Below are 23,773 nucleotides of genomic sequence, written 5' to 3'. Positions count from 1 at the left end.
GGATGGGACCAACAATAAAATGATAGACAGATAAATAGGAATTGCCAACTTTGAAATGCGAAAATAGATATTGTTTTACATTACAAGGGGGCAAAGTTGTTGTTTAACCGCTCGTGCTTATTTGATACCCGAGCAAGCGAAAGATTCCAAATGGAAAAGAAGTAGAATCTTGAGCGTTGCGAAGGTTTAAAGGCACGAGGGTTTAACAAATTATGCGACCGAGTGAAACACAAAATTGTTCACCACACCAACACAAGGAAAATAATAATTATATTTATCATTCAAAATCATAATTTAAAAGTCAATTAATTTACTTATCATACAGCATTTACTTATTTTTTGAAACACTCGACATATGTGACTCCACCGTACTGTTTCGAAACGATTATACGTCGGTTAATATTTTGCCAGTGATTGGCACCACGTAAGTAGGTAAATATAATGATTTCACATCAACCAAGGTCACGCAGAAGGCATAACCGATTAATATACATAGGTATATTAATATGCAAATTGAGTTTCTTAGCGGAAAATCAATGCTAAATGCGTCTTGACTTGAACTGGCAAAATTATTTCTTTTCTTGTTTGGGTAAATACCTACATCAGTGGTTGTCAAAAATGTTATGCTTCCAAGTTAATACTTCTGAATACTGTAACTATTTAACAGAACATGAAGAATAAGGTATAACAATTTCAAATCATGTGCATGTGGTCTTTACTGTAGGTACAGCTTGGCAAAAAAGAGTAGAAATTAAAAAGTGGCAACATTGTAGTGTCATCGGTGTAAATACATTAGTACAGGTGTTAGGGTGTTTTTTCAATGCAGCAGCTATGATGTACCTTTCCGGCTTACGATATTTAAAATATAGCTAAGTAATACAATTATTTACAATTAAAATATAACTTATAAACTGGAAAAAATAAATTTAATAAATATAAATGTCAACTGACCTTAACATAATATACCAACCTACAACTAGTAATAAAAACTTACAATGTCAGTTTAATATTCAATTAAATTTAGGAATAATTATGTAATAATTTAAATGTCACTATCTCATTAAGTACATACTGCTATCACATAAAAAGTCTTGAACATTATAATAACATTTTTCCAAAAGAAATTTGCGCAATAACCTTTTAAATTTCTTTGGACTAGTACTTTTGAAGTCAGATGGTCCATCCTTTTCAAACTAATTCATATAAGAAAACGGGACGACACTACAAGTGTTTTCACTTTTTAATTACTACTCTTTTTTGCCAAGCTGTACGTGTTTGTAAAATAGGGTTTTCTTAATAATAATGTAATTACCTACTGTAAATTACGGTCAAACGAGTGTGTAATGTTTTTAATAACAACTATTTTCGAATTTTCATTTTTCATAATTCGAATTGCATTATTTTGAAAGCAGAAATGATTATTTTGTATAAAAACAAAATGAATAAGAAAAAGAATAGTAATGTATTTGCATAACAGGCAATCAGTATAATGATCACTTTGTATACTATTTAATGCTCATAACGATATAATGTTCATAGAATTATAAACGCCTACTGAAATTGATAAGCAGAGCTCGGCTTACCTTTACCTTATAATTTGACAAGTCTTACGTCATATTATAAGGAAAATAGCTCACCCCCGCCGAGCTCTATTGATAAGCAAAATATAAACGCCCCACTGCTGGGCACAGGCCTCCTCTCATGATCGAAAGGGTAATAAAATGTGTACTATTATAAAAAACTTTTTACAAAAAAAGAAAACCGACTTCAAAAAGGATGAAATAAAATATTATCCTTTTTGAAGTCTATGCGTTACCAACTGATATGTTTGAAGTCGGTGCCAAGCCAAATTTTGTTGCATACCATGATTTTGGTGCGATTCAATAAGGATGTACGTTGGATTGTCTTACACGACGACAATGAACGTACTTTCTGTAGGTACAGTTGACGTTAAAAATATGTTTACACTTTTCGCCTTATTACAAAGGAGTAAGGTGCAAAAGTGTAAACATATCTTTAACGTCGACTGTACCTAAGAACACACGATCAAACCTTCTTGGCGCAGTCCGTACCATATTTGTCGGCACATAGTGTAAATCCAATGCATTTTTTTGCCGTCGTTATTTTTAAAGAACATTTCTTACAAATGTGTGGGATTGGGACTGAGTTGTTTCCCGTCCCTTATCCAGAGGACTACAATTCAAAATATAAAACAATTCAAGGAATTTACCTTTTTGCCAATTTTCACCTAAAGCAGTTCAGTTGTTTAGCCATGAAAAGGCGACAAAGAGGCAGACAGAATTACTTGCATATTTACAATAGTTATTACTAGTACAGTTCTAACGGGATTTATAGCCATAAAGCTGATTATTTTTGACTGGTATTGTTACTACTTGGCTTGGCACCGACTTCAAACATATCAGTTGGTAACGCATAGACTTCAAAAAGGATAATATTTTATTTCATCCTTTTTGAAGTCGGTTTTCTTTTTTTGTAAAAAGTTTTTATCGTTCAATTTTTAGTTTTAACGCATTGTTAAGAGCGCGACGCATGAATGAAAAACGAGATCACGTTTAACATTAAATTCGTGTACCTATTACTTTAATAAATATGTAATCAGGAATTTACTCGAGTCCGTCTGGGAAATTATAATTCCTGTCACTATCACTACACTAAATCCATCCTCCGCCCCGCCACTGACCCAATTCCTCAACCCCCCCGATCACTCAACCTCACAGCGCATCAACCAGTGATCCAGGAACCCCTCGACCCTGAAGCAACAGCCCTTCAACCGCCAGTCCCCGACCCCTTAATCCCTAACCCTAACCCCCGATCAGTAGCCTTACCAGCTTACCACGAGTTTGACATTAATATATTCGCTAGCGTGTGTGTAACTTACTTTCTTTGCATCTCGCTCGTACTGGCATATTAGTGCGAGCGAGATGCATAAAAAGTAAGTTACGAAGACGTTAATAGCGAATATGTCAATGCCAAACTTGTCATATGGCTACTGATCAGGGGTAGTGTCGAACTCATGGTAAGGCTACAGTCGCACTAAATCAAATTGGTGGTTTTCCGAAGCAAATGCTCGAGTTACTTTAGGAAACACCGAAATCACTTTACACGTGCCTTTAAAAATTGAGGAGTTCCCTCAATTCCTCATGGATTCCATCATCAGACCAGAACCAAAAATAATACGGAAACACCTTGGAGGTAACTTCTTCCAAACAAAAAAAGAATTACTCAAATCGGATCACAGGTGCCGGATTAATCGCTGAACATTAATCCGGCTGAACATTAAAATTTTTAAAAATCATCATCATTATCATCAAAACGATCATCATCATCAGGTCTACTTCATCAAATTGGTGGTTTTCGGGAGAAAATGCTCGAGTTGCTTAAGAAAACATCCAAATCACCATGCATGTGCCTTTAAAAATTGAGTAGTTCCCTCAATTCCTCATGGATCCCATCATCAGAACAGAACCAAATTAATATGGGACCAACTTGGAGGTAGCTCCTTTCAAACAAAAAAAGAATTACTCAAATCGGACCACGGATGTCGGAGTAATCGGTGAACGTACATAAAAAAAAATAGCCTAACCCGAATACAGAACCTCCTCCTTCTATGAAATTGAAGTCGGTTAAAAATAAGTCGGTTCTGGCGCTTCGCCGGCCGCTGCCGCGGCACGCTCGCTTCGCTCGCTCGGCTCGCGCGCTGTAGGGTCGCAGGCGACCTGCCTTAAGGTAGAATATGTAAGTTGTTTTATAATTTATGTCATATTATATTATAAATATTATAATATGATGTCACCCGATCATTCGTTAAAATATAGTTCTACATTTTAATCATAGTACTAACTGTATGTTATAACAAGTCAAATTATTCCTAATTATCGTTATAAACAACGTTTTTATGATTATATAACATTCTGTCATTTAATTATTATAACGAATAATATTATGGATTTTGTTTCTATACATTATGTTTATTATGAGTTTTAAAAGTAGTTAAATGTAATTATGCAAAATGTTTGTATTAAAATTGAACGGCACCCCGGTCAAACTATGGCAGTTTTAAATTTATTCGGAAATATTCCATGTTCGATGTATATAAGTAAATATTTTTATCTACACGTATCAAAAACCCTCTATGATGCCTTCAAAATTCGTATTGTTACAGCAAATTTCTTATCTGTGAAAATGTTGTAATATAGTTAGTCAAACCAATTTACAGTCAGTAAGAACCAGGAAAACTATACTCATCCTTTTCTTTTGGGTGCTAGTACTAGTGTAAGGCAAAGATAGTACGATTCTCTCTATCTATGTTTGAAATGAGACAGTCCTTTGACAAACTATAGTTTCATTACTATATCAAAATCGATTTGGTAATGAATGACATCCAAATTTCGAACATCTCAGAAAAAAAAAACAATTTGATTTGATCCCTATTCATTAGTCGAGATGACGTTTTATTCGAAATGAAATGTCAATTGCATACAATTTTGAAAAATCTCGCATGTTAGTTGGTATCGTACGATATTGTCTCTGAATTAAATTACAAAAACTACGGATGCGTGACGTGCGTGAAAAAAGTTTTCATTTGCCGCCATTTGACGTAGGTACCGTTTGTCTTTTATTTAGTTTGTAAGTCAAAAAAATCGTGTAAAATCATATTCGCGATTTCCGCCAGAGAGCAAAGTGCCCCAATGTCGGTTGTAATATGAGGTTAGTGACAATATCATAAAAAGTTTATAATATGTGTGTAGATAAAGCAGTGTACCTATGTAGTTGTATGTACATAATTTAAACTAAGTACTTACTATAAATAAAATTAATTAGAGCTTTAATAACTTTTGGTGCTTATTTAAAGCGAGGTTCCTTAAGATTGTGTAATTTTATAAATTGAATTTTTTTGAGAAAATAACTGGGTATATATTTAATAGTGAATAAATATGAAGTATAAGTATGTGAGATATTCATATACTCGTAGGTGCATCTGTCAGCTGTTATTGATTGGTAGGTAGTTACCAATGCGTTTTACATATGTCAGCAGTTAGAATTAGAAAGGAAAGCCGTTTTCTAATTCCCCACGACAGAGGGCGTGACACGCAGTGGTCCACAAAGTATCGTTTATAAGCTCAATAGACTGTGTAATTATATAGAATCGTTTCCTATATACTTAATACTCTCGTAAACACGGGGTTGGTCATGCGGTGGTAGTGTCCGAGTCTGAGCGAACCCAGATTGATTGAACCCAGTATTTAATTGAGCTACTCGAACTTTAGTTACAAGATCTATTACAATGATTACAAGATTTTATTATACCCAGACAGGAAAAAGGTAAATGAAAGTATAAAAAAGGCTGTAAAATAAACTGATTGAGAACCAATCCTTTCTCCCATACATTTTTAAACGGGTGAAGTGCGGATCCATTTAGTCCGCACTTATCCCTAACGGAAAAGTGCGGATTAAACTGTAAGTCCAAATCCAGCCATTATTTGTAAGACCAGCATATAAGTATACTATCTGTTGCCCGCGACTTCGTACCTGTGGATTAGTATATTTTCCCCATACAAACTTTGGACCCCCATTTCACCCCTTAGGGGATGAATTTTGAAAAATCCTTTCTTAGTGGACTCCTAGACCTTATAAGGAACCTACTTGCCAAATTTGGACTTTCTAGTCCCAGCGGTTTGGGCTGTGCGTTGATTTAAGTCAGTCAGTCAGGTCTTTCACGTTTATATATATATATATAGATAAAACACGTATTAAGTCAAAAATAGGTAGTACTATTAAAAACGCCGGACAAATTGCGAACATCCCAAACACGACTCTAGAGAAGTGCGGATCTCAGGTTAGGTACCTACTCTTAATAGCGCTAAGTCTTTAAATATTTAATCGTTAGATAAAATTAATAAGTGTTATATGGAAGGCAATAAAATAGCTTTAGAAGGTGTGGCTTTCAATCGACAATAACTCTTAGATTTAAATTTAGCTGAATTATCCGTATCCGCACTTAACCCCAATCCGCAATTATCGCAACATACCTTACATAAAATAAACACTAAGGGCTCAGACGCGTTTATTCTGATTATAATAGCAACCGACGTGTCGTGATCTTTATTACCTACGTAAAGTGTTATTATTCCGCAAATATACCATCATTTATATCATTAGGTACCTACACGGCACAACAAACAATCTAATGTTTTCGCTATTTACGCTAACATGGGTTACTTCGCTATAAAATAGAAAACCTATGTGTGCCCTACCTCGAAACTCCTCGTTTTTCGGGAACAAAACTCAAAGTCAAAACTAAATAAGTATATTTACAACTAGTTACATACACAGGAGGTAGGTATAGCCTACACATATATTTCTATAACTTGCACTTCCGCGATGCGTTCCGTCACATATTTTATTTTCCTCTTTTACTTAATGTTTTTTTATTAATGGTGTTTCGTTTTTAATACCATTATGTCACACCTGTGGAGCGGAGTATATAAGGCGGTTTTTGAAGACGGTCTCAAAAGTCAAGACGCCAACGCGGATCTGTAAAATTGATCTGCATCATCGGGCGGGGGTGAGTGTAGGGTCTTTATTTATTTGTTTTTATATTTTTTGTTTTGCATCCTTCACAAGAAACGTGTGTTGATCTGTCCGAGTGGCTGACGGCTATTGAACCAGCGCAAATCTCATAGGCCAAATCCAAGCCGAGGCGGCTGGAAGGCTTATTTTACAAATGGGGTCTGACAAAAAACCAGCGTTGCAGTAAAATTTACAGCAAGATCATGCTGAGTGGAGCCCTTTTTTAACATGACGCTATTTGTTTGTATGTCATGATTGTTATATAGATTTAAAAGCATGTAAGATGTTCCCGCGATTTTCGAACAAGTAGTTGATAAATCTAATCACAGTGGATATGGCCTTGTTATGGAGACGCCGGCATTCGAAACTGTGAAAGGTGGCTACGCTACGCTGGCTGGCTGGTGGGTACGCTGTAAAACCAACAAAAAAAAGTCTAGAAGTCTTGAAAAACCAACACAACAAGATTGCGTTCGATTGAAACGAATACTACGCTATCTAAAGTATGCTCCAGATATGGGCATTATTTACAAGAAGAACTATAAAATGGGTCAAACAGAATGCTATAGTGACGCTGACGCCGATCATGGTGGAGAACTGGAGACACTACAACTGGAAGATCGACATCTGGCGTTCTAAGCCTTTATGCTGGTGGTGAATGTGTCAATGTCATGGCTTAGTCAGAGGCAGCCAAGCGTGGCAATTTCAACTACAGCGGTTGAAATAGTCGCAGCCAGTGAGGAAGCAAGATACAGTGTTTGGCTGACTCGCCTTATAGTTTAGTAGTTTAGTGAAGACTGAAGGCCTCCCAGTATTGTATGTGGACAATGAGGCTGAAAACCCAGAGTTTCATAGCAGAACTAAGCACAATACGCATACGCCATTTCTTTGTCCGAGAACTAACTATTCCGAGTATCAAACGGAAGCTTAAACGTGCAGAGGATAAGCACTGAGCTACAGCTAGAAGACATATTCACCAAGCCGCTTGCTAGACCAAGACTTCACCAGCTGATTAGCAAGGTTTATTGAACGAGAGAAGGTGTTAAGGTGCAACCTCTATGGTGCTTGCGTCAAAAGACCTAGCCTAATATATTTGAATTTAGAAGACAGCTGCTGAAAAAGAAAAGTGTCAAGATAGGTCGTTGTCAAATAAAATATTTGTTTACTAACATGTAAATATAAATAATTGTAATAATATAGCATTCGAGTTTTGTGTGTTGTGCATCCACCGCGTGCAAATCCCCTCTGCTTTAAAAATATTATCCTATATAATTCCTTTTCTTAACTCTTTGACAATGCCTACAAGTTTTTTTAACGATAGGATCATCCTAAAAAATAGTCACGATCCGTGATTATTGAGCCATTTATATTTTTAATCTACTCACAAAGCGCTTTCATACAGTAGCACAGTAGGTACACACATGTACTTACTTGAAAGCACTGTTCACGACCTCTTTTTTAGCGTCCGGAGTGTACTTAGGTATACTCACAGTTTTAATGCTAACGTTTCAGAATGCAAAAATAAACAGGTGCATTGCAGACGTTTTGCAGTTTCCGATTCAAACTGGCCGTATACTGCGACCGTGTTGACGTGTGCGCTATTGATGCGAAATTGATGATATTCAAGTAAAAATCATGCTTGAAAACATATACCTACCCAAGAACAAAGGTGTTTCGCTCTGTGTACATGTGTGTACGTTCGACTTACCTGGTGTAATTACTGATATTTTCTCAGTGACTTCACAATTGACATTTGCGAGGTCAAAGATTGAGAGTAGCAGTAATTACAATTATGTAGTTTAAAAATAGTTATCCATAGACTGTGGGGAAAGAGAAGAGTCTTAGAATGTACGGGTTCCCTTACATTGTTTTTTAATATTAGGTACTTTAGTATTAGTACGAGAATATATATTTCCCACTATGTTTAGGTACTCAATGTTAGCCTATTATCGTCGGAATTAAATATACCTACTTACTATTTGTTGTACATACTTTTTCACTAGACGCCAATGTTTGGTATTTGGTATGTTGTATTGTGTATGATTATGAGCAAAGTTGAGTAGGTACAGGGTACAGGTACCTATTTATTTATATACATAACATAGGTAAAAAACTTTCCTAAACCCTTAGTTGTTGTAACACATACAACTAACACTTGTATGTAATAATAATAATATGTGTTCTACATGACATTAAAGCTCTCCAAAAGGGCTCTACGTGTTGGATCTGTATCCCCACGCACGCCAATCAAATGACCGGGATGTATATACCCGTGAGTTTTAAAGAGATACAACAATAATAATCGTCTTTACGACGACAGTTTCAGTGGCCCATCTAGTTAGCGGCGAGTCACCACCTACCTCGATAACGTGTCCTAAGTCCTAACATTGTTATGGCTGGAGTCCGACATCTTTCCAATAACCCAGTCTCATTGTCCACCCAAACTTCAATCCATAGACCGGTATACTTATCACTTGAACTAGACTAGGCGTAGATATACATAGGTACATTAACATTATACTTTTGTAAGTTCAAAGTTTCAGAACAATCTAGCTAGATTCTAGCTAGTCGTTTCAAAATGAGGGTGTAACTACGTTTGTATGGAGAACCGAGCTTGCTGCGGACTCTTAAAGCAGAGTTATTAGGGTTCCGTAGCCAACTGGCAAAAAACGGAACCCTTATGGATTCGTCATGTATGTCTGTCTGTCTGTCCGTCCATATGTCACAGCCACTTTTTTCCGTAACTATAAGAACTATACTGTTGAAAGTTGAAACTTGGTAAGTAGATGTATTCTGTGAACCGCATTAAGATTTTCACACAAAAATAGAAAAAAAGCAATAGATTTTGGGGTTTCCCCATACTTAGAACTGAAACTCAAAAATTTTTTTTCATCAAACCCACGTGTGGGGTATCTATGGATAGGTCTTCAAAAATGATACATTGTGGTTTCTAATATAATTTTTCTCTAAACTGAATAGTTTGCGTGAGAGACACTTCCAAAGTGGTAAAATGTGTGTCCCCCCCCCCCCTGTAACTTCTAAAATAAGAGAATGATAAAACTAAAAAAAATATATGTTGTACATTACCATGCAAACTTCCACCGAAAATTGGTTTGAACGAGATCTAGTAAGAATTTTTTTTAATACGTCATAAATTACGGAACTCTTCATGGGCGAGTCCGACTCGCACTTGGCCGCTTTTTTATATTTTTTTCACCACACCAACGCAAGTAAAATATTTACTGTAAGTATAACATCAAGCAATGCTAGATCCAAAAGAACGTTATTAAATTTTTATCACTCAAAATCACGTTTACCAGCCAAAGCAAGCACTTTTATCGTGTTACGAAGGACATGACGTTTTGCTTTAAGTTTCTATAAGTAGGTACCTATTACCCACGCGACGAGAGGCGAGGGACGCGAACGAGAATCCAAGTCATCCGAAGGCGCGCAAGAAAGACTCCCAGCCGGTCTGTTTTATTGCTTTTAGCTATGTAAATGTATATTAATTAATGGACATGGTTGATAGTCCTTGGACTTAGGACAAAGTTAATCAGATTATTCAACTTGAAATTCAAGTAAAGGACACCACGAAGTTTTTTTAATAACTGTTTACAATTTGACTATATATACCTACATAAGTATTTTGTTTTGCCAGGTTCATTTCATCGATGAACTTAATCAAATAAATTTTAACTATAAAGGACCGTATCGTTAATTATGGATACAGGTAAAACCCGGTCTAACTGTTGACGTGTGTATTATTTTGTATTACTATGTTCTTAAGGTATAATCTGGGGGTATTTTTAAGCCACATCTGATATAAGAAGGTTATACATTTATTTTATTTTAGGGACTTTATGATGATTTTGATTTCAATACCGTCTAGCAAATATAATTTGGACAAGCCTATCGAGCTTAATTTGAGACTATTTCACCGATTCCTTGGTACGATTTAAAGAAACAAAAGGTTAATTATGCTCAATTGAACATCCACAGAATAAATGTAGTGAATTTTTATTTTTACATGAAAACGACTTTTTATGCAACATTTTGGATTCCCGTCAATTTCTGACGCAAGCGAAATGAGGGAAACAGCTAAAAGATTCTACCGAAATCCAAAGCCTAACGGACATTCATGCCGTTGAACCATGGATGGCTAGAGCAGGTTGATAGAAACGCTCCATGATGGTTATATTGTATACCAAAGTCGGGGTTGTCGTGAGTAATATGCCATATTCTCTAAAAGGCCACCATGCACAGATCCCAAACTTTTTTTCCAACTATAAGAAATGATTAGACTATGCCCAGATGTTTCACTTTACGAATCATGTGTAATTGCTGTTTACATAGTACGATTTTGTTTGTGTGATATCTCGTCTTGGTCGCAAACCGCAAATTTTCTTGTAGTATTTGTCCACAATCGTTGTTGTTATTTGGGAGGATTAGGTAAATATTGTCCAAACCATATATGCTTTACGTCGATCTCCCAGGACGAAATGTTACTTATATTATTAAAGCACTAATTAAACTATATGTGTAATTTTTTAATAAAAATATAATACCAGAAAAAACGCCAAGTAAAGTTATATCCATAATTAACGATACGGTCTTTAGGTATATACTTATAAGAAAGATCTTTGAAATAGGTATTCGACTATAAGTATTTGTGTTCCTTCGTATTCTATTTATAAGTAGGTATTAAAAACTTGTAAGAAATAAGTCATGCAATATTATTAAGTGCCTAGTAGAAAAGAAAATGCTTTGGATCGTCGTTTGCTGATATTAAATAGAAACTCAAGTACAGTCCGCAGCAGAAGGAAGTAGAGGTACCTACTTAGCTATGCGAGCGAGATGTTCAAAGTGCTACGAAAGCATATTTACTTAGGTTATAAGAACGATTATCAAACTGCCAGGACTCGTAAAATAAAAATGACAACCGAATGAACTGTAAAATTATATAAAGGTGCTAGGTGCATTGTAATCGTTGTATCTAAAATAATAGACCAACTTATCTTTATAAACAATATCTTCCATTGCGTGATTTCTAAATGACTCATTTCAGGAACTTTCAGATTACCCACGTACTTCAGATGGGTACCTGCGCTGATAGATGTCATCTCAATACATTTTCCGAGATTTGGCGTTTTTAGGGTTCCGTAGCCAAATGGCAAAAAACGGAACCCATATGGATTCGTCATGTCTGTCCGTCTGTCTGTCCATCCGTATGTCACAGCCACTTTTTTCTGAAACTATAAGAACTATACTCTTGAAACTACTTGAAAAAAAAACAATAAATTTTGGGGGTTCCCCATACTTAGAACTGACGAAACTCGAAAATTTTTTTTTTCATCAAACCCATACGTGTGGGGTATCTTCTGTGAGGGACAGGTCTTCAAAAATGATATTGAGGTTTCTAATATAATTTTTTTCTAAACTGAATAGTTTGCGCGAGAGACACTTCCAAAGTGGTAAAATGTGTCCACCCCCCTGTAACTTCTAAAATAAGAGAATGCTAAAACTAAAAAAAAATATATGCTGTACATTACCATGCAAACTTCCACCGAAAATTGGTTTGAACGAGATCTAGTAAGTAGTTTTTTGGGGTTCCGTACCCAAAGGGTAAAAAAAGGGACCCTATTACTAAGTCTTCGCTGTCCGTCCGTCCGTCCGTCCGTCCGTCCGTCTGTCTGTCACCAGGCTGTATCTCATGAACCGCGATAGCTAGACAGTTGAAATTTTCACAAATAATGTATCTCTGTTGCCGCTATAACAACAAATACTAAAAATAAAATAAATATTTAAGGGGGCTCCCATACAACAAACACGATTTTTTTGCTCTATTTTTTGTTGATGGTGCGGAACCCTCCGTGCGCGAGTCCGACTCGCACTTGACCGGTTTTTTTAATACGTCATAAATCCCCTAAATACGGAACCCTTCATGGGCGAGTCCGACTCGCACTTGGCCGCTTTTTTAGGTTATAAGTTATATGGAGGTGAACCCTACCCATCAAGTTTAAAATAGTAGATTGTTAACCAAGGGATGAAAGGCAATGACGCCTTTCACCCGAGTTGAACACTACTTTTTGATTTCGATTACGAGGAAAGTAAAATGCACGTGTTATTTTAAAAACATGAGAAAGTAGACATTTTTATAGTAAATCTTGGGGGTACTTTCAATTAAAAAATTATGCAAAACTATAGTTATTTATGGAATGGGGAGTTATATCAGAATGGAAATTGTATAACAAATCCATTTAAACCTACATTTCAATTTACTATCGTAAAAAAAAAATATAGGTAGTTGTACTTGGAACGTAAAATGCTCTAGTGCAGAAACGCATCATTTTCTGCACACCTTTTAGAACAACAGTGACCCTCTTTCAGAGCATGAGAAATGAAATATAACAATAAAAGTTGTGTTCAGATCATTACGGACCAGGTTCAACCTGATGCTATAAGATATTTTTATTCTTGACTGTTCCAAAACAATACACAATTCGATTATACTAGTAGGTACACAATTTGTTATATCGATTTATTAAAAAATATTTACGCCGCCGATTTGACACATCCTTATTCGTTTACTTATGACATGAGTATGACACAGCTAACCATATGTTTAAAGCCCTCTTGAGCAGTCTCATTTTTGGCTGGAATGATTTTAGTAGAAATATTAATAAATGTGTTTATATACGTACTTAGGTACTAGGAAATGTCACTAACGTAGATAACTACTTAAAAATAATTCGAAAGCAGTTATCGATGTAGTAGGGCGCGGGCGAGCGCGACGCCGCTCGTGCGAAGACTGAGGCATGAGGGTGCTGCCGCCCGCCCCAGCGACCCACAAGCCCACGACCCCGCCACTAACACAAGTGAAGCCTTCGGGCTACTTTTACTTTTCTAGCTTTATACTTACCATTCGGTTGCACAAGCAAGTATACAATAATCCATCCTCATTAATGAAAAATGTCTAGGCAAAATAATGTTAGGGATGAAATGTTGAAGAACGGAGAGCGGATGGTAGACCCATAAAACGATGGATTGATTGTGTGAAAGAGGATATGAGAAAGAAAGAGTGAGAGCTGAGGTGACGAAAGATAGAGAAGAATGGAAGAATATATGTTGTGCCGACCCCACCCGACTTTGGTAAGGTAGCGAAACGGCCAAGCCACATATTTTGACTAAGGTGTAGAGTTTGTGATGTTAGAGCTTGTAGAGTTGGAAGCTTGGCTCTACAAGAGATCTGATAACTTTTTGACAGTGCGAGCCTTTATGGTTTCGTCTTGGCAACATTGTACATGAAAATGTTTTAACCCTTAAATCAGCGGTCGGCAACAGCGGCCTCCCTGGCTATTTTGTATGTAATGTTGACAAACGACAATGCCTGATAAAGTCACATAGTGCGGCCCGCGTCAACTTCGTTAAAGACTATGTGGTCCTTGGCTACAAAAAGGTTGCCGACCGCTGCCTTAAATGCATGGTGTACGATGCAGCGTACATTACAAATAATTAAAGATTTATTAAAAATTGGGACTATATTTATAATGATATTAAGAGTGATATCATAAGGAAAAGTAATGAATTTAATGATTTATTACTGATTTGTTGGCATAACTGTATTAAAAAAAAGTTATAAGTGTTTATAAGCAAGATGGCGGTAATCTATATATATAAATGCAAGTGTCCTGACTGACTGACTGACTGACTGACTGACTGACTGATTCATCAACGCAGAGCCGAAACTACAAAAGCTAGAAAGTTGAAATTTGCACACTAGGTTGCATTTGTAAAGTGTACAAGAGATAAGAAGCGATTTTGAAAAATTCAACCCCTAAGGGGGTTAAAAAGGGGATGAAAGGTTGTATGGGGTTCAAGTTTTAGTTTAAGCTAGGAATTTGAAACTTTGTGAAAATGTATTATATTAAAAAACAAGAAAACTAATTTCAGCGTTTTCGAAAATTCATCCCCCATGGTGGTGAAAAAGGGGTTGAAAGTTTGTATGGAGATCAAATATTTTTGTGAGTGTGGGACGTGAAACTTTGTATATGGGTATGTTATTATAAGACAGTAAAAGTAATTTCAGCGTTTTTGAAAATTCATCCCCTAACAGGGTTAAAAAGGGGTTGAAAGTTTGAATCCATTACAAATGCTTTGAAACTTCTTAGAAAGGTATAATAGCCGATTACAAAAAACAGTAATTGCGACGTTTTAGGAAATTCAACCCCTAAGGGGGTAAAAAAGGGAATGAAACTTTGTCTTGGGGTGCAAATTTTATTTTAAGCTAGGACCTTGAAACTTTGCAAAAAGGTATTAAATTAAAAAACGAGAAAACTAATTTCAGCGTTTTTAAAAATTCATCCCCCGAGGTGGTGAAAAAGGGGTTGAAAATTTGTACGGAGATCAAATATTACTGAGAGTGCGGGACTTCAATCTTTGTATAAAGCCATATTAATAGATCTCAAGAAAAGTAATTTAAGCGTTTTTAAAAATTCATCCCTTAAAAGGGTTAAAAAGGGGATGAAATGTTGTATGGGGTTCAAGATTTATTTTAAGCTAGGAATTTGAAACTTTATAAAAATGTATTAAATTAAAAAATAAGGAAACTAAATTCAGCGTTTTCGAAAATTCATCCCCCAAGGTGGTGAAAAAAGGGTTGAAAGTTTGTATGGAGATTAAATATTTTTGTGAGTGTGGGACTTGAAACTTTGTATATGGGTATATTATTATAAGACAAGAAAAGTAATTTCAGCGTTTTTAAAAATTCATCCTCTAACAGGGTTAAAAAGAGGTTGAAAGTTTGAATCCATTACAAACGCTTTGAAACTTTTTAGAAAGGCATAATAGCCGATTGCAAAAAAAAGGAATTGCGACGTTTTAGGAAATTCAACTCCTAAGGGGGTAAAAAAGGGGATGAGACTTTGTCTTGGGGTGCAAATTTTATTTTAAGCTAGGACCTTGAAACTTCGCAAAAAGGTATGAAATTAAAAAACAACAAAACTTATTTCAGTGTTTTTAAAAATTCATCCCCCGAGGTGGTGAAAAAGGGGTTGAAAGTTTGTACGGAGATCAAATATTTTTTAGAGTGCGGGACTTCAATCTTTGTATAAAGCCATATTATTAGATCTCAAGAAAAGTAATTTCAGCGTTTCCAAAAATTCATCCCTTAAAAGGGTTAAAAGGGGGTTGAAAGATTGTATGGGGTTCAAGTTTTAGTTTAAGCTAGGAATTTGAAACTTTGTGAAAATGTATTATATTAAAAAACAAGAAAACTAATTTCAGCGTTTTCGAAAATTCATCCCCCAAGGTGGTGAAAAAGGGGTTGAAAGTTTGTATGGAGATCAAATATTTTTGTGAGTGTGGGACTTGAAACTTTGTATATGGGTATATTATTATAAGACAGGAAAAGTAATTTCAGCGTTTTTGAAAATTCATCCCCTAACAGGGTTAAAAAGGGGTTGAAAGTTTGAATCCATTACAAATGCTTTGAAACTTTTTAGAAAGGCATAATAGCCGATTGCAAAAAAAAGGAATTGCGACGTTTTAGGAAATTCAACCCCTAAGGGGGTAAAAAAGGGGATGAAAATTTGTCTTGGGGTGCAAATTTTATTTTAAGCTAGGACCTTGAAACTTCGTAAAAAGGTATGAAATTAAAAAACAACAAAAATAATTTCAGTGTTTTTAAAAATTCATCCCCCGAGGTGGTGAAAAAGGGGTTGAAAGTTTGTACGGAGATCAAATATTTTTTAGAGTGCGGGACTTGAATCTTTGTATAAAGCCATATTATTCGATCTCAAGAAAAGTTATTTCAGCGTTTACAAAATTTCATCCCTTATAAGGGTTAAAAAGGGGTTGAAAGATTGTATAGGGTTTAAATTTTTTTTAGCTACGAATTTGTAACTTCGTAAAAAGTTATTTCATTAAAAGAGAAGTTTTTAAAAATTCATCCCCTGTAAGGATCCAAAAGGGGTTGAAAGTCTGTATAGGGTTCAAATTTTATTTAAAGCTAGGAACTTGAAACTTCGTAAAAAGGTATTTTATTAAAAAACAAAAAACCCTATTCAGCGATTTTAAAAATTCATCCCCCGAGGAGGTGAAAAAGGGGTTGAAAGTTTGTATGGAGATCAAATATTTTTGAGAGTGCGGGACTTAAATCTTTGTATAAAGCCATATTATTAGAACACAAGTAAACTAATTTCAGCGTTTTTAAAAATTCATCCTATAACAGGGTTAAAAAGGGGTAGAAAGATTGTATAGGTTATAATTTTAGTTAAAGCTAGGAACTTGAAGCTTTGTAAAAAGGTAAAGGTAAAGAAAACTAATTTCAGAGTCTTTGATAATTCATCCCCCAAGGTGGTGAAGGGGGTCAAAAAATTGTATGGAACGCAAATATTTATTTGAGTGCGGGACTTGAATCGTTGTATAAAGGCATATTATTACAATACAAGAAAAGTAATTTCAGCGTTTTTAAAAATTCATCCCCTAAAAGTTTAAACAGGGGTTGAGAGTTGGTAGAGGGTTCAAATTTTATTTAAAGCTAGGAACTTCAAACTTCGTAAATAGGTAGTTCGGTAGTAGGTTTCATTAAATAGTGGACTTGAAAATCTTCTGCGGGTTGAGAGAGATTATATCGAGAACAAATTTATTCAGTTAGGGGCTTGAAACTTCGTAGCCAGGTTGTGAAAGACAAATCTCATGCGTTGTATAATAATTAACAAATGATTAACCGTCCCTACTGCTATCTTTTGCTGCATAATGTTCTAAAGCTAAACTAATGTAGAATGTATAACCACCAATATACAAATCCACGCGTACGAAGTCGCGGGCAACAGCTAGTTTAGAATAAGTGCGAGTCGGACTCGCGCTCCAAGGGTTCCGTACATTACACAATTTTTAACAATGATTGTATTTTTCATGTGAAACGTGAGTGAAATGTCTATAAAAAACCCGTAGGGGTAGCATCAAAAACTAAGTAATTAAGTCCGACTCACGCTTGACTGCACATTTCTAATAGGTTTTCCTGTCATCGATAGGTAAAGAACTATTTTGTGGTTTTCTTTTTCAATATTTTAGCACAGTAGTTTCGGAGATAAATTTTCCATGTGTCTAAATGACTATTCATTGACCAGTCAAGCTACCATGTAGATTCAGGGTCAACAAGCAAAAAACGCGAGCGCAGCGAGCGCGAAATTTTTTGTGAAAAAATTGTGAAAGCGTGTTAAAAAGGCCGGGCTGGGCCTAAAAATCCGAAGTTCCCTAGTGAGGCGAGCTTTCATGCGAGGTCGAAGCCGTGCTTGAGGATAAGCTCAGCTGGAGCATAGACGCCAACCAATGTCCATTGTATTAAAAAGCGAGACCGCAGGCCGAGCTTGGCGCAGCGAGGTCAAAGGCTAAGCTGAAGAAGAGGAGATTTGGAAGACAAACCAAAAATTTAGGTAAAAAAGTGAGTCTGAAGGTCGAGTTCAGAAATCTCCACATTGCTTTTAGGCCCGAAGCGTATTTATAAACAGCGCGGTGAGCTTTCATGCGAGGCAAATGCCAAGCTTATGAAACAAATGTTTATATTTGTTAAAAATTAGCTTCGAAGCGAAGCTTTAGCGAAGGTCGAGCTGTAAGAAAGCAGCGCTCTAACACGAACCAATCGTCAAATGTACTTAACAATAATATGTGTCATATGTACAAGAGTTACTCGGAGGGCCGAAGTTCCATTGATGAGGTTTTAGGCCCTCGAGAGCCTGAAATTCGAGCTCTACATCACAGACTTTAAAAGCTATTATTTATTTATTTATTTTATTTAAATAAATAAATAAATAAATAGCTATAAAATAACATAATTTACATAACCGTCTAATGATTGTGTGTCTGAGAAACTGATATTGGACATTAGCTAAAAGTAGGTACCATAAAACTTTTTTTTTTATTTGACCATATGAAACGTAGAAATGTAGGTATATTATTATTTACCAAGTCCAGCCCCCTACTAAATAACTATGATTTTTAAACCGGGACAATTTTCTTATCGGCCGGGACGCCGGGACACCATGCTTCAAACCGGGACAAGTCCCGGCGTACCGGGACGTATGGCAACCCTACGTTAGGTTCATCTTCATACCATACACTAGGTACATACTCGTATCTGGGAGCACGGCAGTGCCCCCGCCAAGACAAGCAAAGCGAAGCGCAAGGGCACTACCTACCTTTTCTCGAAACGCTTCGTCGTTTTTAGGGTTCCGTAGCCAAATGGCAAAAAACGGAACCCTTATAGATTCGTCATGTCTGTCTGTCTGTCCGTCTGTCCGTCTGTCCGTCTGTCCGTCTGTCTGTCCGTCCGTATGTCACAGCCACTTTTCTCCGAAACTATAAGAACTATACTGTTGAAACTTGGTAAGTAGATGTATTCTGTGAACCGCATTAAGATTTTCACACAAAAATAGAAAAAAAACAATAAATTTTTGGGGTTCCCCATACTTCGAACTGAAACTCAAAAATTTTTTTTTCATCAAACCCATACGTGTGGGGTATCTATGGATAGGTCTTCAAAAATGATATTGAGGTTTCTAATATCATTTTTTTCTAAACTGAATAGTTTGCGCGAGAGACACTTCCAAAGTGGTAAAATGTGTGTCCCCCCCCCTGTAACTTCTAAAATAAGAGACTGATAAAACTAAAAAAAATATATGATGTACATTACCATGTAAACTTCCACCGAAAATTGGTTTGAACGAGATCTAGTAAGTAGTTTTTTTTTATGCGTCATAAATCGCCTACAAACGGAACCCTTCATGGGCGAGTCCGACTCGCACTTGGCCGCTTTTTTTGTCCTATTTATCCTAAAATTACCAAAAAAAAATTTGAGTTACTCACAATGAGCTTTTTCATTTGATATGTAACAAGATATAGTATGATAAAGTTTATTTTTTAAGTTTCCCATTTACCCCCTAAAAGTGGCTCCCATGTTTAAAATTCATTTGTTGGCGTTACATGTCCGTCTTTGAGTCACAAACTTGCATATGTGTACCAATTTTCACCTTAATTGGTCCAGTAGTTTCGTAGAAAACATTAAAAAAAAACCCGTAGGGGTAGGGTCAAAGACTAAGTAATTAAGTTCGACTCACGCTTGACTGCACATTTCAAATAGGTTTTCCTGTCATCTATAGGTAAAGAACTATTTTCTGTATATTTTTCAAAATTTTAGACCCAGTAGTTTCGGAGATAAGGGGGGGAATGGTCATTTTTTGCCTATTTTCTTGAATAACTGCTAAACTATTTATCCTAAAATAACCGAAAAAAAAATTTGAGTTACAATGAGCTCTTTCATTTGATATGTAACAAGATATAGTTTGAAAAAGTTTATTTTTTAAGTTTCCCATTTACCCCCCAAAAGTGGCTCCCATGTTTAAAATTCATTTGTTTGCGTTACATGGCCGTCTTTGAGTCACAAACTTGCATATGTGTACCAATTTTCACCTTAATTGGTCCAGTAGTTTCGGAGAAAACATTAAAAGAAAAACCGTAGGGGTAGGGTCAAAGACTAAGTAATTAAGTACGACTCACGCTTGACTGCACATTTCTAATAGGTTTTCCTGTCATCTATAGGTAAAGAACTATTTTGTATATTTTTTTCAAAATTTTAGACCCAGTAGTTTCGGAGATAAGGGGGGGGGAGAATGGTCATTTTTTGCCTATTTTCTTGAATAACCGCTAAACTATTTATCCTAAAATTATAAAAAAATACATTTGAGATTCTTACAATGAGCTCTTTCATTTGATATATAACACGATATAGTTAGAAAAACTTTCTTTTTTAATTTTCTCATTTACCCCCCAAAACTGGCCTCCATATTTAAAATTCATTTATTTACGTTACACGTCCATCTTTGGGTCACAAACTTACATTTGTGTACCAAATTTCAACTTAATTGGTCCAGTAATTTCGGAGAAAATAGGCTGTGACAGACGGACAGACAGACAGACGAGTGATCCTATTAGGGTTCCGTTTTTTCCTTTTGAGGTACGGAACCCTAAAAAGTTAGATTATGAATGTTTTCGTTGAGTGTGTTTGGCGGTTTTTATCTAAGTAAGTAATTACCTTTTAATTTAATTTTGTAACTCATATCATACCGATTTTACGTTTACTAAATTGAATAAAGTTCTCAGTCTAAAAGTAAACAATATTTGCGTCTTTGTTCATGTACGATCTAGCCATAGAGAAAAAAATACATAGAGTGCTCACTCCATACTTACATCAGTTTTAGTAACAAAAAGACTATGTATTAGCATCTAGCATCGAGTAGCGGAACTATCAGTACTGCTACTTGACAATAGATGTAGCACCGACCGGAAAGTCTTATGTTGTTGAGATAAGACTTTCCGGTCGGCGCTACATCTATTGTCAAGTAGCAGTACTGATAGTTCCGCTACTCGATGCTAGATGTAGACACTGAAATTAATAGTCTGAACTGATGTATGGAGTGAGCACTCTTGTCTTCATTTCTCTATGATCTAGCTTACATTATGCATTCCCAGAACTTTTACAATACTATTAGCAGTATTGAAATTACTCTTGCTGAGTAATTTAACTCGTACATGATTTTGATGTTATTAGTTAAGTTATTTTATTTCATATCTTTTATTAATTAGATATACAATTAAAGGGAGGTATTGTGAGGAATTTATCTTCGATTTATTATTATTTGAGATTCCGTAAAGTTAAACGAAAAAAGAAACATGACCGAAAAAGAGGCAGACCGGGGACCAGTACTGCACAAGATCAGCCAGTCGTCAAGAAAAGAAAATTGCAAGTGGCACCATCCAAAAACCTTAGACTCGATCAAGTTGGCCATTGGCCATCTTTTGGCGAAATAAGCAAGAGATGTAAAATTCCAAAATGCTCAAGCGTCACTCAAACTACTTTTGTCAGAAATGTAGGATGTCTCTGTGTTATAATAAAAGAAAAAAACTGCTTTGTAGATTATCATTTTTAATATTAATATAAATTAGTTAACAAAATTGTGTTTCTTTATAGAGTGTGTTATGTCTTTAATAGGGTGTTACCCTTTTTCGTCGATAACGGGGTTATTTTGGCTATAGTATTCTTTCACGCCGACTTCTTTCGATGCTCTACCACCTCGTGACGGAAATGGCGTAATGTTATAGTAAGTTAGTGTTATGTAATTACGTGTATTATAATCTGAAACGTAATATCTGAAATACAAAATATTTTTAGGCACGAATTAAACATTTTAGGAAATATATGCTTGTAATATATTTCCGAAAATGTTTAATTCGTACCTAAAAATATTTTGTATTTCAGATCTTTCATACGTCGTATATAGGCTAATTGATTTTGCGGGGAATGCATAATGTAAGCTGTATCGACATTTTGTTTAGTAGTACAAATTTCACCCAAAATATATCCATAGATTTTTTTTTCTCGTGTTTATCGCCATTAGATATTTACATTTTTATCTTTTTCTACTCCAGCACTTAAATGTGTCAATTAAATGACTGACAGTGATATCTAAAGCAATGTCATTTGAATGCTTTGTCTATAGGCTCATAAGATGACTGCTAGCAGTCATCTTATGAGTATAATACAACTGCTTTATTTTTTTTAAAGATACAAGTTCCGATCATCTTGATTGAAAGAGGTATGTTTTCATTTACAATAATAACTCTTTTTTTTTTAAATAATAACTCTTTTTTTTTAAATAATAACTCAATTTTTTTTAAATAATAACTCTTTTTTTTTAATAATAACTATATAATATAATAAATAATAAATAATAAATTTTTTTTTTTTTTTTGCTGCAGCTGTCATAGAAAAAGTAATGTATGCAACAGCTCATAATTGGTTCTTAAAATTCTCGGGTCTTTTTTTACAAAACTCGACTACGTCTCGTTTTGTAACTTCGACCCTTGAATTTTAAGAACCCTTATTATATCACTGTTGCATAAACTACTATAGAAAGAAAATAAAAAATCATGCATTTAAGGGTTAAGTGGGATACCTATACATTTATTGGTGTAGGTACCTAATTTGTAACCAAAGTATGGTAAGGTGCATAAATGATGACTCACGCTACAACGGTCCGTGCCCGGGCCGGGGCACCGACACTAGTTTTCTAGAAAGCGTCACGTGATCACCGTCACCTGTCATATAAAAATAAGTGCCGGGCGCCCGTCCCGGGCCCGGACCGTTCTAGTGTGAGAATTCCTTAAAGCCGTTAAAGTTGTCTAAGTAAAAATTTAAAAATGGCCCACTTGCCCCATCTTTTGTAAATACTAAATTCAATCTAAAATAAATAATGAAATCTCAAATACAGGCACCAATCCAACGTAGATCAGAAACTGTTAAAATAATTGTTATGTACCTACGTAAGCACCTAGGTAGGTACTTGTGCCGCACGACACGAGCCTTATAAAGAAGTACAAGACAGGCGTGTTAGCACGCCTAGTCACGTGTGTGGAGACCGCAAGCCTGCCTGCCTGACATGCGATATTGTATCGCCCAGGGCACATGTTCATGTATGACTCATCCAGCCTGCCACCGCGTGACTAGTTCATCTTGAATTAGCTTCTCTAACAGTCTTAAAACATCGACATGCGAGTCGAGATCATCACCAGCCACCGCCTAAAAATCGTAAGCAAACGTATCTCGTTTATCTAAACACGCTTTGAAAATAGATAATGCTAAAAGTAGCATTGATGTGATGACTTTTCGAGTACCTAATTTAGTAGATGTTAAAAAGTAGGTAAGTAACTTCCGATATCTGGTTGGGGATAAATTATGTACCTACCTACTTTTCAAAATTATTTCCCGTTAGTAAGATTTTACATATTCCACGTAGGGTTGCCACCCGTACTATATACTTTTAGGAAACAATATAGGGTAATTCTCCAGTAACTAGCCACTCTAAACTAAAAATGAATTCTATTCACCTATACACAGAGTTCATTTTAGTATAAGGTTTCAATAACTGGCCAGCCTTCAGTAACTAATAGCCACCTTATACTAAAATGAATTCTGTTTATAGGTGAATAGAATTCATTTTTAGTTTGGGGTGGTCAGTTACTAACAGGTGGCCATTATATTTCGATGGGTCTTTACGCTGTGCTTTTTCCAGTGAACGCATATAAACCATGGAAGTATTCTGTCCGCTCAATTATGACCCAACGTAAAGTA

The 23,773-nt window shown here is 35.7% G+C and overlaps 1 long non-coding RNA gene across 1 annotated transcript in view; it reads left to right on the top strand.

Annotated features, from left to right (window-relative positions):
* LOC134660854 (uncharacterized) overlaps positions 1-23,773 on the top strand; it is an 848,341-nt gene that overhangs the window by 136,681 nt on the left and 687,887 nt on the right. The window lies entirely within an intron of this gene.

Source organism: Cydia amplana, chromosome Z (genome assembly GCF_948474715.1).
Source record: "Cydia amplana chromosome Z, ilCydAmpl1.1, whole genome shotgun sequence".
In the NCBI taxonomy this organism is placed as follows: Eukaryota; Metazoa; Arthropoda; class Insecta; order Lepidoptera; family Tortricidae; genus Cydia; species Cydia amplana.
The sequence above is the reverse complement of the archived record's forward strand: the minus strand, read 5'-3'. Positions and strand labels throughout refer to the sequence as shown.